Genomic DNA, 15,728 nt, shown 5'->3' on the forward strand with positions numbered 1-15,728 from the left:
ATCACCCCAGGTAATCCATGCAGTCGTACCACATTCTTTAGGAGTAGTGACGCCAATTCCCCGGCCGTAGGGACTCTCTTGCAGGGGATGAAGTGCCCCATTTTCGTCAAGTAATCCACCACCACCAGTATTGCCGTCATCCCCTGGTCTACCGGTAGGCCCACCACGAAGTCCAGTGATATGCTATCCCATGGTCTATCCGGGGTCGGAAGTGGATGTAAGAGCCCTTGGGTTCGGCCATGGTCGGCCTTCATGGTAGCACACGTAGGACACTCCTGTCCCCACCTCCTGACATCCACTCTCATGGTTGGCCACCAGAAATGCCGTCCCATGCTAGCCACCGTTTTTTCAAAGCCCAAATGACCTGCGCATGGAGAGTCATGGCACCAGATGAATGCTTGTTTCCTTAGCCTAGGCGTGGGTATCAATAGGCACCTGCCCTTCAGGGGTATCCCGTCCTTCAGCTGCCATTCTCTGTGACTGAGGAGCCACCTCCGCCATGCGAATGACCTGATCCCTCTCTTTATTCCCCTCAGGAAAGTATCCGGTTGGATAACCCCCAATACCATCCTCGGGGAAATGATGGAACGCTCGGTTGCAGGCAATGGTTCCTTAACTGCAGATTGACGGGACAGGGCGTCCGCCTTCCGGTTTTCCGTCCCCGGCCGATATGTGATGCGGAAGTTGAACCCCGCAAAGAAGATCATCCACCGCAGCTGCCTGGGAGAAAGGTGTCTAGTGGCCGTCATGAACTGTAGGTTCCGATGGTCCGTGTACACCGATACCACATGTCTTGCCCCCATCAACCAATGCCTCCATTCGGTGAAGGCGTCCTTGATTGCGAGAAGCTCCTTCTCCGCAATATGGTAGTTGCGTTCGGCGTCGTTGAGTTTGCGGGACATGTACGCAACGGGATGAAGCACCCCTGTGTCGTGGTTGCGTTGGGACAAGATAGCCCCCAGCGCCACATCCGACGCGTCCGCTTCCACCACGTAGGGGAGATCCGGATCGGGGTGAGCCAACACCGGCGCCTTACCAAAGGCGCTTTTCAGGGCCTCAAAGGCTTTGTTCGCTTCAGGGGACCAGACAAACTCCTTGGACTTCCTCAGTAGCTGTGTGATTGGGGCCACCACTCCTGAAAATCCATCTATAAACCGCCTGTAAAAGTTGGCGAAGCCAATGAAACTTTGGACGTCCTTCACGCTTTGGGGCACCGGCCATTCTTTCACCGCCTTGATCTTTCGTTCTGCCATCTCCTGTCCCTCTGGACTCAGCATCACTCCGAGGAATTCCACGGATGTGACGTGGAAGTCACACTTGCTGAGTTTACAAAACAGCATGTTTTCCCTCAGCTTTTGGAGCACAGCTTTGACGTGGTGTACGTGCTCCTCCACACTGGACGAATAGATGAGGATGTCGTCGATATATACGACCACGTAGATATCCAACTCCTCTCTGAATACCTCATTCAAAAAGTACTGAAAGGCTGCCGGGGCGTTGCACAGACCGAACGGCATGACGAGGTACTCAAAAAGGCCGAACCTGGTCTTAAAGGCGGTCTTCCACTCGTCTCCGTCCCTCATGCGCACCAGATGGTATGCCCCTTTCAAATCCAACTTGGTGTAGATACGAGCTTTCTTGACCTGTTCCAGAAGTACACTGATGAGAGGCAAGGGGTACCGATTTTTTATGGTTATCGCATTCAATGCCCTAAAGTCCACACAGGCTCTCAGCTCCCCATTAGCCTTCGGGATGAAGAAGAGTGGAGAGGCGGCCGGAGACTTGGACGGGCGGATGAACCCTAGCTTGAGGAGTTTATCCAGGTACCCCCGGAGATGCACGTTTTCAGGCTCCGTCAGGGCATACAGCCTGCCGCTGGGAACGCTGGCCCCTGGCACCAGGTCGATCTGGCAGTCAAACTGTCTATGTGGTGGTAGCACTTCCGCCTTCACCTCATCAAATACATCCTCAAAACTGTGATAAGCCTGGGGGAGAGCCACATCTTTTTCTGCCGCTGTAGCCACCGTCTGACTCCCGCTCTCATCTGCGTCAAGGGATTCCGTTCTTATTCCACAATGCAGGATGCAATACGGTGACGTCATTTCGATGCGATGTGTTGGCCAATCCACAAAGGGGTTGTGTTTCTGTAGCCACGGCAATCCCAATATGACGCCATATTGGGGCGCTCGGATGATGTTAAAATCTATTTGTTCCAAATGGTTCCTCCCATATCTCATCGGAAGGACCCCCGTGTGCTGTCCGATGGGCCCCGTCACCAATCGCCTTCCGTCTACCGCATAGACGTCTTCGGGTACTGCTTTGGGAAGAAGCACTAGCCCTAGCCTGCATGCCTCGTTGTGGTCCATAAACGTGCCAGTGGCCCCTGAATCCACCATGGCCACAACGGGTATCCACTGGTCATGCACTCCCACGTGCACCGTGATAAACAGGTGTCGTTGTCCCTTAGTGACCGAGTTGGAAAGTGAAGGGATGGATGAGTGACTCCGAGATGCCCCTTCTCTGGTCTTGGAGTCCTCTAGTTTTCCGCCGGTATGTCCACCACGGCTGTTACCGACCGGTTGGCCCGATAACGTGACGTCTTCGGTTTGGCAGGGCATTCACGTACGTAGTGGCCTTTTTTGCCACAATATAGGCACAATCCTTGTTTACGGCGTGACTCTTTCTCCGTGGCTGTGAGGCTCGCTCGTATTGCGCTGATGTCCATGGGTTCTCCCTTGGATGCGGTGGAAGTTTCAGGACTTCCCACCGTCACATAGGATGGAAGGGATTTTCCTTTTCTCCCATGATCCCCCTTTCTTTCACTTAGCCTATGTTCCAGCCGTAATACCAGGTTGATAAGGCCCTCACATGTCTTGGGTTGAGGGTCAATATGAGCCACGGCGTCCTTGAGCTCATCGCACAGCCCTTGATGGAATAGCGCCGTCTGTTTAGCAACAGGCCACTTGGTTTCCGCAACCAGCCTTCGGAACGCGTTGAGATACTGCACCAGGTCGTTGGATCCCTGTCTCAACTCAAGCATTTCACGGTCCGCCGTGTACGAGTCAGCCCTTCTGTCGAATACCTTCAGGAATTCCTCGCGAAAAGCACCCCAATCACATAAGAGGGGGTCGTCCCTGCTCACCAGAGGTACGGCCCATTGTGCCGCGTTTCCAGCCAAATAGGATATAAGGAAAGCCACACGAGCCTGACTCGTGGGGAACGCCTTTGGTTTGCACGATAAATGTAGCGCCACTTGTGTGAGGAATACCTGCACTGTGTTAGGATCCCCACTGTACCTCTCTGGTGTTGCCAAGGGGATGGCTACCGGCATTTCCACTACTACCGCAGGGGTCTGGTTCGTGAGGGAGGTGCTGGGCGTGAGCGGGTCCAATTGGATAGCATCCAGTCTGGCTTTTACATCGGCTGTTTCTTGCCTAGAGGCAGCCACTTCAACTTGCATGGCCGCTAAAGCAGCCAGCACATCATCAAGTGTTGCCATGTCTGTTATCGACCGGGAGACAGTTAGTGTTATTAAGGTCGGATATTTTGTAACGCCCTGAACGTCTCAGGATCGTTTAACAGACACGACAATGAGGACGCAACCACTTGTGAAGGGTTAGTTCTTTTAATGAAGGCAAATAAAATACAAAGAACAAACAAAAGTTATAGTCACTGGAATCCTCCAGGCTAAGTACGTTACCAGCCCACAGCACGGATGGTCCTAACCGTCCTCTGCATATACGCCGATCCCGGCGTATGCCAACAGAGGGCAGAAATGAAATGGCCGACAATGCCAATCGGTAGGCTGTGAGGGGCACGAAGAGTGTTGGGGAGAATCGAGGAGTCAGGGAAACACCCAGCCGGGGTCTCTACCTGAAGGGAGCAGCCGCTCAACCTCTTCCTCAGACTGCACCGGGACGCGGAGTCACCTCCTGGTGATGCGTCACCGATACCCCAATCACAAGCAAGAAGACTGAACCGAGAGCAGCCGCTCGATCGATCCTGTGGACTTCCGAGTCTGTAACGCGGCAAACACCTCCTGGTGTGCGTTACAGCTGGCAGTCCCTGTGTCTCTGGTCGGGCTGGGAGTTACGACTCCAACCAGCAAAAGCGCCACTGCGCTTGGACTCAGCCGAGTCAAAAAGCGAAGCTCAATGGTTGACCGGTAGAGCTTCCGGGTCCTTCACAGGTGACGATGGGGCAAGACACGGCCCAGGGAGTAACGACTCGACCTACCTCCGTTCTTGCCTTACTGGAGCACCACTCCGGAACACTGCTCTTCACGAAGCAGGTACGTCGGTGTAAACACAATATCCGACAGCCTTGTACCTCCCGGTTCCTCCCTTTATAGGGCGTGTTTTCCTTGAGTTATGTAACAGCTCTCCTGTTTACATAAGGGCGTGTTTCCCTTGAGTTATGTAACAGCTCTCCTGTTTACATAAGGGCGTGTTTCCCTTGAGTTATGTAACAGCTCTCCTGTTTACATAAGGGCGTGTTTCCCTTGAGTTATGTAACAGCTCTCCTGTTTACATAAGGGCGTGTTTCCCTTGTATGACAGGAATTCTTGACAGAAACAATGTTTGTCCACAGCAGCAAGTCATGCACATGTCTATTAGTATCTGCCACATGAGAAGAACTGCAAACCTGCAGCAATGCAGCACATCTGAAAAACATGTCTATCCTAAATACTGTGCTGGGAGTCTTTTCTTTGCGGCTAGACTGCTCACTTTTCCAAATGAGCTGCTCAGTGTGGCCCACTGTGCCAAGGCTTCTGATGAATGTTCCACGGTGGATATTCGTGTGCCAATGACTGCTTCGACAGTGGTATTTAAATAGGCCAGAGCTATTTAAAGTACATCAAGGAGCTCACTTTATCATCAGCTGCTTGCTTTACTCTTGCTTTTCATTAGGCTATGGAACTTGCCTTTGTGACAGGTGGATTTTTGAACCATGTGCTGCTTAACTTGCTCACTGGGCCAGGAAGTTGCACTGTGTACATGGACGCCTTACTGTACTCGGCTCACTGTTCCAAGGGGCTGTCTATGTACCAGGATAGCGGTGAAGTGAGCCACAAGAGAGTTTTATCCCTCCTGGTTAGATTTTCCTAAGGCCCCTGAGCCATGTACCCTGACCTGTGGACCAATAGAATAGCTAAAACAGACAGGAGTTGCGCCATCCCTCCCATAAGCATAGTTAACTATAGGGACTCCCTTAGCAGGGACCAATCAGGCTAATTCTAGATCTGTGGCATCCTCATTTTTCTCTGGGAAGTCAAAGACACCCACATCTATGCTTGCATTTTACAATTCTTTATTTACCAGTAATGTTCATTATATTGAATGGGAGAGGCAGATTAGTGCAAGCCAATATTAAGAATATAAACAACTAGAAGATACATAGCATTTTATTGAATGATAACAAAAGCTTCCATTTGAATGCCTGCTTACTTGGTAGAAATGTAAATGCCCTTGTACCTCTTCTCACAGCAGAGATGAGTGCATCCACTGATCAGAGTTCACGGCCTGTAAAGATATAGGGACCAGTGGTCCCGGACCACCATCCCTGTGTTGGATTGGCACAAAAAAACATTATTGCTGCTTGCCTCGTCATTATGTACCCAGTCAGCGACACACTTATAGTACAAACAGCCTTATTCTGAATCAGCACTGGCCCCACACCCCTCATCACTGTTCCCAGTAGTTGTGTGGAGAAGACTGCGGTTTAGAGAATGCCATCTATCATCAGGGTCACTATCAAACCTTTGTCACAAAGAAAAAAAGAGTTCCTCTCATCATCTGTGCCAGTGACCAGAGAGCTAACAACATTGACACTTTGATAGCCCCAACTGCAAAGCAATGAAGTATTTGACATTAATAAAGTAATTTGAACAGGATCAGCTGATTTTGGTCTGCAAGGTGTGAGTGTGAGGATCAGATAGATACCTGTTCCAATCATAGTTCAGCTAACTTTCGGTGTTATAAGCAAGAGAAGTTGCAGAAAAGTGTGAGCATAGATGTGGTCATCCATTAGAGCACTTGCCATCTTTAGCAGTGCCCTTTACTGTACCAATCTTGTTTGGCAATAAGTGTGGATTGTATGTTGACGGGAAATTGGTCTTGTTTCTTGATGGCTGTTGCACATTGTATTAAAGGTGCATGTAACAGGTAGCCAGTGTACAGACTTGAGGGCAGGTGAAAGTAGATTCTGGAAATGTGTCTTAAAGAGATGTCGGGCACCTCTATGATCGATACTCAGTAGGGGCTGAAGCAGATAGCGAGTAGCTTCGAGAAAGCATTAAAGCAATGGTGGCCAGCACTCGTTGTGGGACACCTAGGCAAGGGAATACTACCCACAGGGATTGCAGGATATAAAATGTCATTTGGCAGCTTGATCTACTTATGCCAGGAGAAAGAGTTTAGAGCGTCCTATTACTGCCAAATTTCTTACTTGTATTGATGGCATGGAAGTGGACAGAAGTCGTGCGACTAGACAGAGGCACAAAGGAGTTCCCCAGGGTTCTTCCCTGAGCCCAACACTCTTTAATGTGTAGGTAGCTGCCTTGGCCCGACTGATTAAATCCTTTGGATTTGAGACACTATCATATGCATATGACACCCAGTTGGTCGTCTCATTCGGGCAGGACATCGAGAATGTCAAATAAAGATTTTCTACCTGCATGAGGGAGATTGCCTCTTGGATGTCCAGAACTGTCTCCACGTCAATAGGAACAATACAGAAATTATCTTGTTTAGCAAGGCCCAAAGTCTCTGGACTGACGACTGGTGGCCCTCAGAACAGGGCCCCACCCCTTTGCCCAGTGAAATCGCAAGAAGCCTAGACATCCTCATAAACGATCAACTTTCAATGCGAGACCATATATCCCCCACTTGTGGCACCTGCTTTTGGTACCATGCGTCGTCTTAAAAAGATCTTTATATGGCTCCTATTGAACTCACGTAAAACACTCACCCAGGCGCTGGTCATTAGCCGTCTAGACTATGCTAATGCCTTGTTCCTTGCCTCCAACGAATCCCTCCTGTCCTAACTGTAAGTCATTCAAAACACAGCAGCACATATGATTTACAACCTGCCACCAAGGACTTCATCTACCCCCACACTCAGAGCCTTACATTGGCTCACGATTCGCAACAAATAACATAACATAATATCTAGTTCTTTTCCTGCACGCGAGTATTTAACTGTTCACCTGCTTGCCTCGAGGGCGTTCGGTAGCATGCAGTAGTAAGCTGCTTGAAGGCAACTGCTGGCGGCCTAGTGGTCAGCAAGAGCCGGTTGCTGTATGTGAATGTAAAGGGTGAGTTTTTCCACCAGAAAAGGAGGACACACTTCATAAATTGATCTGTGTGCAACATACAGGACGTTCAAATGAATCCTTTGTTGCATCAGAGGTCAGTGCATGTGACAGCGGCTCTGGGGTATATGAGCACGCGTCCTAAGTACAGCAACAGGCAGACCCATTGGCATAACAAGTAAACTGCTTTAAAGTCACCTGTGTGAGCAAAGATAAACAAACTGACCACCTTGAATATGAAGGAAGGGTGGAATAAATGATACATTCTCTTCGGTACTTCAGATGATAAAAAGTTAGGGAAATATTGAGTCCACCTATGCTTCCACGGAAAGGTTTCTAATGCCAGATCTTTTGATAGAATTGTATCGGCCCGTCCCATATCGCTGGTAATTTAAAATACCTGGACTGGAACGCAGAAGAGGTCTTTTATTGCAGCGACAGTCGGTGGCAGTCGGTGGGGGGTTTCAGCATACATGCTGATACAGCCCCTTCCGTCCAAACCGGTAATAAATAGTTAATACTGCCAGGCTATAAGTACCTGGCAGGTACGTGTAACTAAGATGTAGTAACTATGCAGAAATTTACATAATTGTTTCTTAAACTAGACCCTCAAAAGCATTCTTTCATTTCTCACATGCTACCGTCTCAATGGCGCTGTACATAATAGACAGAGACTCCTAAGGCATTATGGGTAAGTACAATTTACAGCAGCTGAACCTGAATCCACTTTTTAGAAATGTACCTTGAAACTGGATTTGACTGGCCTCACTTTACTTAAGAAAAATATGAGACCATGTTAAATCTCAACATTGAATCAGAAGGAAGTCACAAATGCTATGGTTCGCATGGCTGCAGTGTGCAACCTGCCCTAATGTTGTGACATGTCTGGAATCGCCATCGTTGTGTTCATTGTGGTAGTTCAAAACGATACATCAGTATTATATTTTTGACATACGTTTAAGCAATCAGTGTGCATTAATACAAGGCATTATGGGTATAAAAACCAAACTGCATTTTCTAATATACATATTTATCAGAAACGCTAGCGGCTGACTTCCACCTGTCAAATAAATCAGTTGTAAAAGGCACCTTATTTAACCGAGTCATTTGCGGCTGCACGTTTGAGCGTAGCAGGAGTGTGTGCCACAAGCACTTTATACCAGTAAAATACAAATGAGTGGGGCCCGACTATAAATGTCATGTGTAGAATAAGACCACGATTTAAATGTAAGGGTGAAATCTGTTTGTCACAAAAGAGATATATGGTAGTAATGCATATGAGAGCGCACATCAAAGACAGTTAGTAAGAACGAATTGAGTATACAGTAATAATTGTCAGGACAGGAAAATAAGTCACATAGCAAGATCAATTAGTGGTGCCACTCGGGATAAAAAAGCACCCTACTACCTAGGTGCTAAAGTACACGGGTCATGCAAAACAATCCCCGTGATGAGCAAAATTTAGACAACGGTATCCCAGCACTCCAAAATTACAGTTGTTATTCGTGTTGGTTACTAACCACAGAAGCATAGAACAGAATATTGACAATGAGACTGGCTGCAGAACAGATTAGGTCCTCACAGTAATATGTGGAAAAGGATAATTTAATTACGAATTTTACAAAAGTAAAGAGGAATCGCAATCATGAACACAAGTCAGAGTTCCCTAATACAATAGATAATAGTCAATGTTTCATGAAAAGAGACCTGTGGTCTCCAAGTCTTAATCCAGATGGATGACAGCGACACGTGTTTCGTCACGTATAGTGACTTCCTCAGGGCCGAAGAAACGCCTCCCGTGTCTTCTTCACAACGGGTCTTTCGTTGTGAAGAAGACACGGGAGGCGTTTCTTCGGTTACCTCGATCACATCACGCGGGCTTACCATAGCCGGTTTTCTGACCCCACTTAGCATGGCGGAGCCAGTAATCATATTAAGAACTAATATTTAAATAACCATACGAGGATCGTCACAACGACCAATTATCCGAAGAGATAATATAACCAAGTACCCTGGGCTATAGCAAATCACAGTATGGTCTATATTTCCTGAACATTAGAATCTTCTTTATTCTTGAATGCGGTGTTGGAAAACATACAACCGGAATATCGTTGGAAACAAGTTTAAACAATTGACTGTTACTTAAATTGTCTCTATAAACTTACAATAAAAGCCCTGAGGAAGTCACTATACGTGACGAAACACGTGTCGGCTGTCATCCATCTGGATTAAGACTTGGAGACCACAGGTCTCTTTTCATGAAACATTGACTATTATCTATTGTATTAGGGAACTCTGACTTGTGTTCATGATTGCGATTCCTCTTTACTTTTGTAAAATTCGTAATTAAATTATCCTTTTCCACATATTACTGTGAGGACCTAATCTGTTCTGCAGCCAGTCTCATTGTCAATATTCTGTTCTATGCTTCTGTGGTTAGTAACCAACACGAATAACAACTGTAATTTTGGAGTGCTGGGATACCGTTGTCTAAAAATTGAAATCTGTTTGTGTCAAGTTGAACTGTAAGACTTACATAGAAATAAAATACTGAGCTTGTAGGGAAGACCTTTTCCATTTGTTTTCTAGTTGTTCATAAAGTGTAAATGAAATCTACATAGCATACATTTACATACCATCAAACTAAATGTACCTCATTTACATACACAGCAGCGACCCTGAACACATGTCTTGGCTCGCACTCTCAAGAATCTGCTTTGGACACCCACGGTCACGACAACGCCGAGAACCAGTACATAGTTACAATCAGAGAAGCGCAATGAAGCGAGCGCACCTTGGCAAACAGAGGCACACGCCACATACGTTACAGATTTCATATGTGGTAAGTAAGGCAGCTTAAAGAGTGATTACATGCCATGTGCTGTTCGTAGCAGAAACATGGCTTTGTGAGACGATATGCCAAGAAAGAGGCTGTCACAAAAAAAGGTTTTCCCGATGTTGCAAAATGCCAGAAGCATTGGTCCACTGGACTCAGCCTAAGAGATGACGGTGTGAGAGGCTGTGCCAATCAGGACAACGAGTCATGCAAAAAGATTTTCCCTCCATTACATACAATATGCTGTCAAAAAGATTACTCAACAGGGAATATCTTAAGGGACAATAAAAGAGGAAAGTCAAATAAACATTACAGTTTAGAGCAATTATTTAGACCTAAATATATATCACCAAAATGTAACTTCTAAGAAAAAAAAGAACGCGGTCCTTTAATGTTTGCACCAAAGTTTGGAACTCCACAGTGCATAATGTAGTCTTTTGGCCAACCGAATTAGGCGCTGAGTGTGCAGGGGGCGAAGGTACAAGAGCAGGAACTAAAGAATGGAGTTTTTTTTAGAATTAGCATGGAAATTCTCGTACAGAATTTTCTCACCTTAAATCTGACTTATTTAAGTTGTTTATCAAACTGAAGCTTTCATTTGTCGTTGGAACACAGGGAAGTTAAGTGGATCGGTCTACGGAGAAGCCGCAAGAAGAGAGGGCGGGTCTCGCAGGTCAGCAGAGGCGACCAGTATTTAGGTCCAGGAATGCAACCCAGCAGGCCTGGCAACACTTCGCATGACGTCACTTGTCCGCTTTGGTGCTCGCTCATTCAATGACCTTCACCCCGCATCTTTTTGTTTCCTCCTCTGTGTTGTTTCCCTCAGATGTCACTTCAGGTTGCGTTGCTCAGTTTGTTTAATCAGTCCTCATTGACTTTCAGTTCCTTTTCACTGCTGCCCCCAAAAGAACTCCGCATCTGGCAATTGTTCTGTGTGAAAGAGGGGAGCTGTGTTTCTCTCCCCCTCTATTTCAGTCTGTTTTTCTGCAGTTTGTTTATAGCGCGAACTCGACCCGAGGGTATTGCAGCGCTTTACATGAGCACCAGTTACTTTACACAAGGAAACCGAGAACTGCCTGGAATTAGGGGTCACAATGATGGTAGGTGTGGACGGCACACCAGGGAGGGAGGTGCACACGATGATCACCGGGGACACTTCATACCCATTACCGGAGAGTTTCCGAGGCCCAGCAGCAAGCTGAGTGCTGGCCCACTCCACTCCACGGCTCAAGCTATAGCAGAGATCACAGAAGATCTTAAAAGGGCCCTTCATAAAAGGGCATATTTGTTAGACACACCGAACCCATTACTGGAATCACGGGGAGGAATACTTTCTACTGCTGCTCAAGAGAGGCAGGGTTCCTCCTCTCTAGCCCGCTCCCCTGCCACTTCCCTAGAAGATGCAGCTATGAAGACTTTTGCTGTGGGTCCCTATCTGGCCTCACCAGGAAAACCTTCGGGGACTCCCTATTCATTCCAGTCAAAGCATTGTTACTGAAAAGCTTATCGGATACATTCAATTCATTCCAGTCAATGCTTTGGTACTGAAAACCGTATCTGATACATTCACAACAAAGTTTAGTTCTGATTCTCTCCTCTCATTTTCGAGCACGTAGTTATCCCCACGTTATCACTCGGTGTGTGTCTTTCTAGCTTTTAATTAGGCTTGGCCCGGGTCACGTTTTAAAAAGAACACAATAAAAAGGCACACATATGAATTTTACCCTTACACACACACAGACACGCACCCACCCACTCACACACACTTTACTTTAAAGCCCTCTTCGTTCATTAATCTGTTCAAGTGTCAATAACATATTGCTTTCGCCCACTGCAGCGTGCAGCATGGGGCAATGTGTCAACCCACTTCAGCTATTGGCTAACTTCAATGTGAGTGCGAGTTTTTTTATTTTTTTATTTAATTGGTTTTACAACTTACAGCAATAAAACAGAGAAGTAAGGCACATTAGATAAGATCAAGGGGGGAGAGTGCACACACAAAGCACATACATCTATGGATCTTACACTGCAAATCAAGAGGCACAGAGTATGAGGTACTAGCGTAAAGCTTGCGGACAGGTACTGTGTAAGGCATGCATTGACGTGTGGAGTTGGTGGTACAATAGAATGTTCAGAGGTGTGTGCGAGGGATCTGCCACTGTGCTGTGTGTACGGATGAACTGCTCCTCCGGATATCGGTAGCCAGGTCACAAACGGTGAACTTGACGGCAGGCCCATTCATCTTGCATCACTGGGATGGTAAGGTTCCTTGCCAGTGGTACACTGGACACATAAAGGCAAAAGACACGCAGATGATGGACGGAATGCGGAGCAAATCCAACATTCACCCCCAATCAACAGATCTGGGTTAAAAGCATCGTTCTTTTGGCCACCATGCCACCGCAGTTTAGACCCAGCCACATGCTGATCAGTTTTAACCCTGTTCGTCATGGAAACAGTCCAGCCCGAACTGCCAATCGAGGTCCTCCCTGGACCAGAAACAAGCATCCTGGGACTGGTTTCAGGATATTACCCCTAATCAGCCAGGCTAACTTGAATCCAGTGGCACAGTGATTCCGGGACCCACATCTAGGCATTCCCCACGCACTTAGGGCGAGAAAGCAAAAGACACACAAATTATACACGGAATGCAGAGCAAATCAAACATCCACCCCAGCCAACAGATCTGGGTTAAAGCCATCTTTCTTTTGTTTACCATGCCACCATAAAGGCAGCTGAGCTAGGCACAGCGCCGTAGGCAATCCCACGCCTGTAGCATGCACACTATCGCATCTATTGCAGTGCAAGGTTGTCTGACTGGCACATATAGTGCAGTTGCCATCGGGCAAGGGTCTACACTGTCTGGCACTCTATGGCAGTATGCATTTGGAATGGTGCAGGATATAACTATGAAGGGGGCATCCAAGCCACCCTGCGATAAGGGAAGAGTATTTCCCACGCCACCCTAGGCTTCCTGCCAGCACACTTCAGGGCCACCAGATTGGAGTGTGGTTGCCTGAGGAAGTACCTTGTTAGGGGATGGGAATATTGATGCACAAGTAGAGGAACTGAGGTAGTACGACCATTTTGGTAATGGCAATTCTGCCTGCTACAGATAGGGGAAGTCTGGACCAGACTGGGATCCGTTACTTCACCCTGTCCAAGACTCTATCATAGTTTGCCCTCCAGAGTTCATCCAGATCTCTGCTAAGCCATATACCAAGGTAACAATCCGGTTCTGTCTCCCATTGGAGCAGTCATACGGATTCAAAATGTTCTATCACCGAGGTGAGTGGGAAGAGGGCTGATTTAGACCATTGATGGTGATGCTGGCATGTCGCTGAAGCGTATCACCTCTTGTATAATCAGGGAGATGTTAGTCTGTGGGACTTGGATGTAGAGGGGGACGTCGTCTGTATACAGGGACACCAATACAATATCCTCCTGGCCGTGAAGGATAGGCCTCTGTGTGAGTAGTGTGGCACAACCGGGCTGCCTGGGGCTCCATTGTCATTGCGAATAGGAGTGGCGACAGGGGGCATCAATGTCTGGTGTCTATGGACACTGGGAAAGGAGAAGTGATTGCGCCGATAATACACAGCTATGCTGTGGGGGAAGAGTAGAACAGTTTGATCATGCTTAAGAATCGATGAATGATCCCAAGTCCACCTAGGAGTTGGAATAAATACAGCCACTCTAGGGTATCAAAGGTCTGGGTGGCGTCAAGTAGTAAGGCTGCGGCTCACAACTTGGGGACTATGGTGTGCATAACAGCGAACATTGTATGCAGGTTATGTGCTGTGAAGTGACAAGGGATAAAGCCTGCCTGGTCAGGCCGGACTAAATCTGGCAGGAGTGGAAATAGGTGATTTGTAATAAATGTTGCCAATATTTTATCGATGTTAATCATCGATAGTGGTCAGTAGGAGTCACAGCTGTTAGCCAGCTTACCGAGCTTCAATACGTTAACAATGACTACTTTGCGCAAGGAGAGCGACAATGTGCCCCATGATAAGGATTCTTAGTACATTGCCAGTAGGTGGGGGGCGAAGAGCAATGTATATTCCTTATAAAAGTATGCTGTGAGGCCATCCTATCCGGGTGCTTTGTCACCAGGCAGACTTTGAATGACTGGAGTAATGTCCTCCACCATGAGAGGAACATCAAGAAAGGCAGGACGCATTCTCCAGTCATAGGAGTTGAATTGGGTAAAAGAGTGCATTGAAGGCGTCAGCATCTGAGGTTGATTTTGTGGACTAGAGATCTGTGTAGAGGGCTGTCATAACCTGTGTAATCGCAAAAACCAAGATTATCTTAGGTAGCTTATCCACTGATTGGAAGAAAAGACATTCACACACGCAAATCATAGATCTGCTATTAGCAGTCGCTTTTCAACAGATAACAAAGAATTGGAAAGACACCTCTAAATTATCATATCTCGCCTGGTGGGATGCTATCTGTCATAATCACAGATTGGACACAACTCTTGTGCATCCAATATCGCCTGCCACAAAACGATTGCAGCTATGGACTCCTGTCACACAATTTCTAGATGATAGTGCAAAAAAATCCTTTATACCCCAACCTTCACTACAAGAAGTTGCTACGCCTCCCTGACTTCCTTTATGTTGTATTGACATCGCTCAATATCTCATTTCAGCAATATATATGATAATACATTGAAATAATATCATATCTTCCTTTCGTATTGTGTTAAATTTAATATGAACCAGACTTTCTTTGCCTTTTAGGTATCCATATTTCTCAATGTACTTTATTTTTCACTTCTAATGTAACTATGTATCATCATTATCCCTTATTTCCTCTCCCCCACCTATGATTTTTTTTTATTGATCATTTGTACGAAGTATTGTTGTTTGATTGCTTTTCTAAAATAAACTTACTCTTGGAACCTGTATAATCACGTCCAGTCTCATGTGAATGAAGTGTTGTTCGTCTCTGAGCTTTGTGGTGTAGTAACTGGGCCAGGGCTTATGGAGAAGTACCACCAGTGTCTTCCTGGACCTTTCTCCCTCTCCACAGTGTTTGGCAGTGGCCTCTCTGCCTAGATAGTGTGTTTCACTGACTGATGCCTCATGGTCTTCTGTTAATTTCTTTCAAATCCCTGCCAGCATCTGGAGCTCTCCAGCCTCAGAATAAAGGAGTTCTAATTCACGAATGTTGGTTTCCACTGGGGTCAAGTGTGCATGCAGTGTCTTTAGTGTTCCTGACTGTTTCGCAATACAGGCACCAATGATGACTGCCTTGAATGCCTCCCAGAACGTGGATAGGGAGTGCACTGAGGGCTCATTCCGAGTGAAATATTCAAGTATTTCTGTGCGGATCTCATTACCAATGACAGGATTTCGACTGTGCACGTGTACATCTGCCTAAAATGTAGTCAATTTTGGTGACAGAACTTGTTGGCCAATCTCTTCTTTGATTTCAAGTTTATTAAATTTATTTTTGGCATGGGTAATTCTTTACCTTTTTTTGCAAACTTTTAGAAAATGTGACAGAGCAATAATTAACTGCTTAAGTGGTACAAACATTCAACCTGTATCAAAATCTTTGAAGTGC

At 46.6% G+C, this 15,728-nt stretch overlaps 1 protein-coding gene across 2 annotated transcripts in view; it reads right to left on the reverse strand.

Annotated features, from left to right (window-relative positions):
• PSTPIP2 (proline-serine-threonine phosphatase interacting protein 2) overlaps positions 1 to 15,728 on the reverse strand; it is a 348,974-nt gene that overhangs the window by 121,474 nt on the left and 211,772 nt on the right. The gene's annotated exons all lie outside the window — the stretch shown is intronic.

The sequence above is a fragment of the Triturus cristatus genome, chromosome 2_1 (genome assembly GCF_964204655.1).
Source record: "Triturus cristatus chromosome 2_1, aTriCri1.1, whole genome shotgun sequence".
NCBI lineage: Eukaryota > Metazoa > Chordata > Amphibia > Caudata > Salamandridae > Triturus > Triturus cristatus.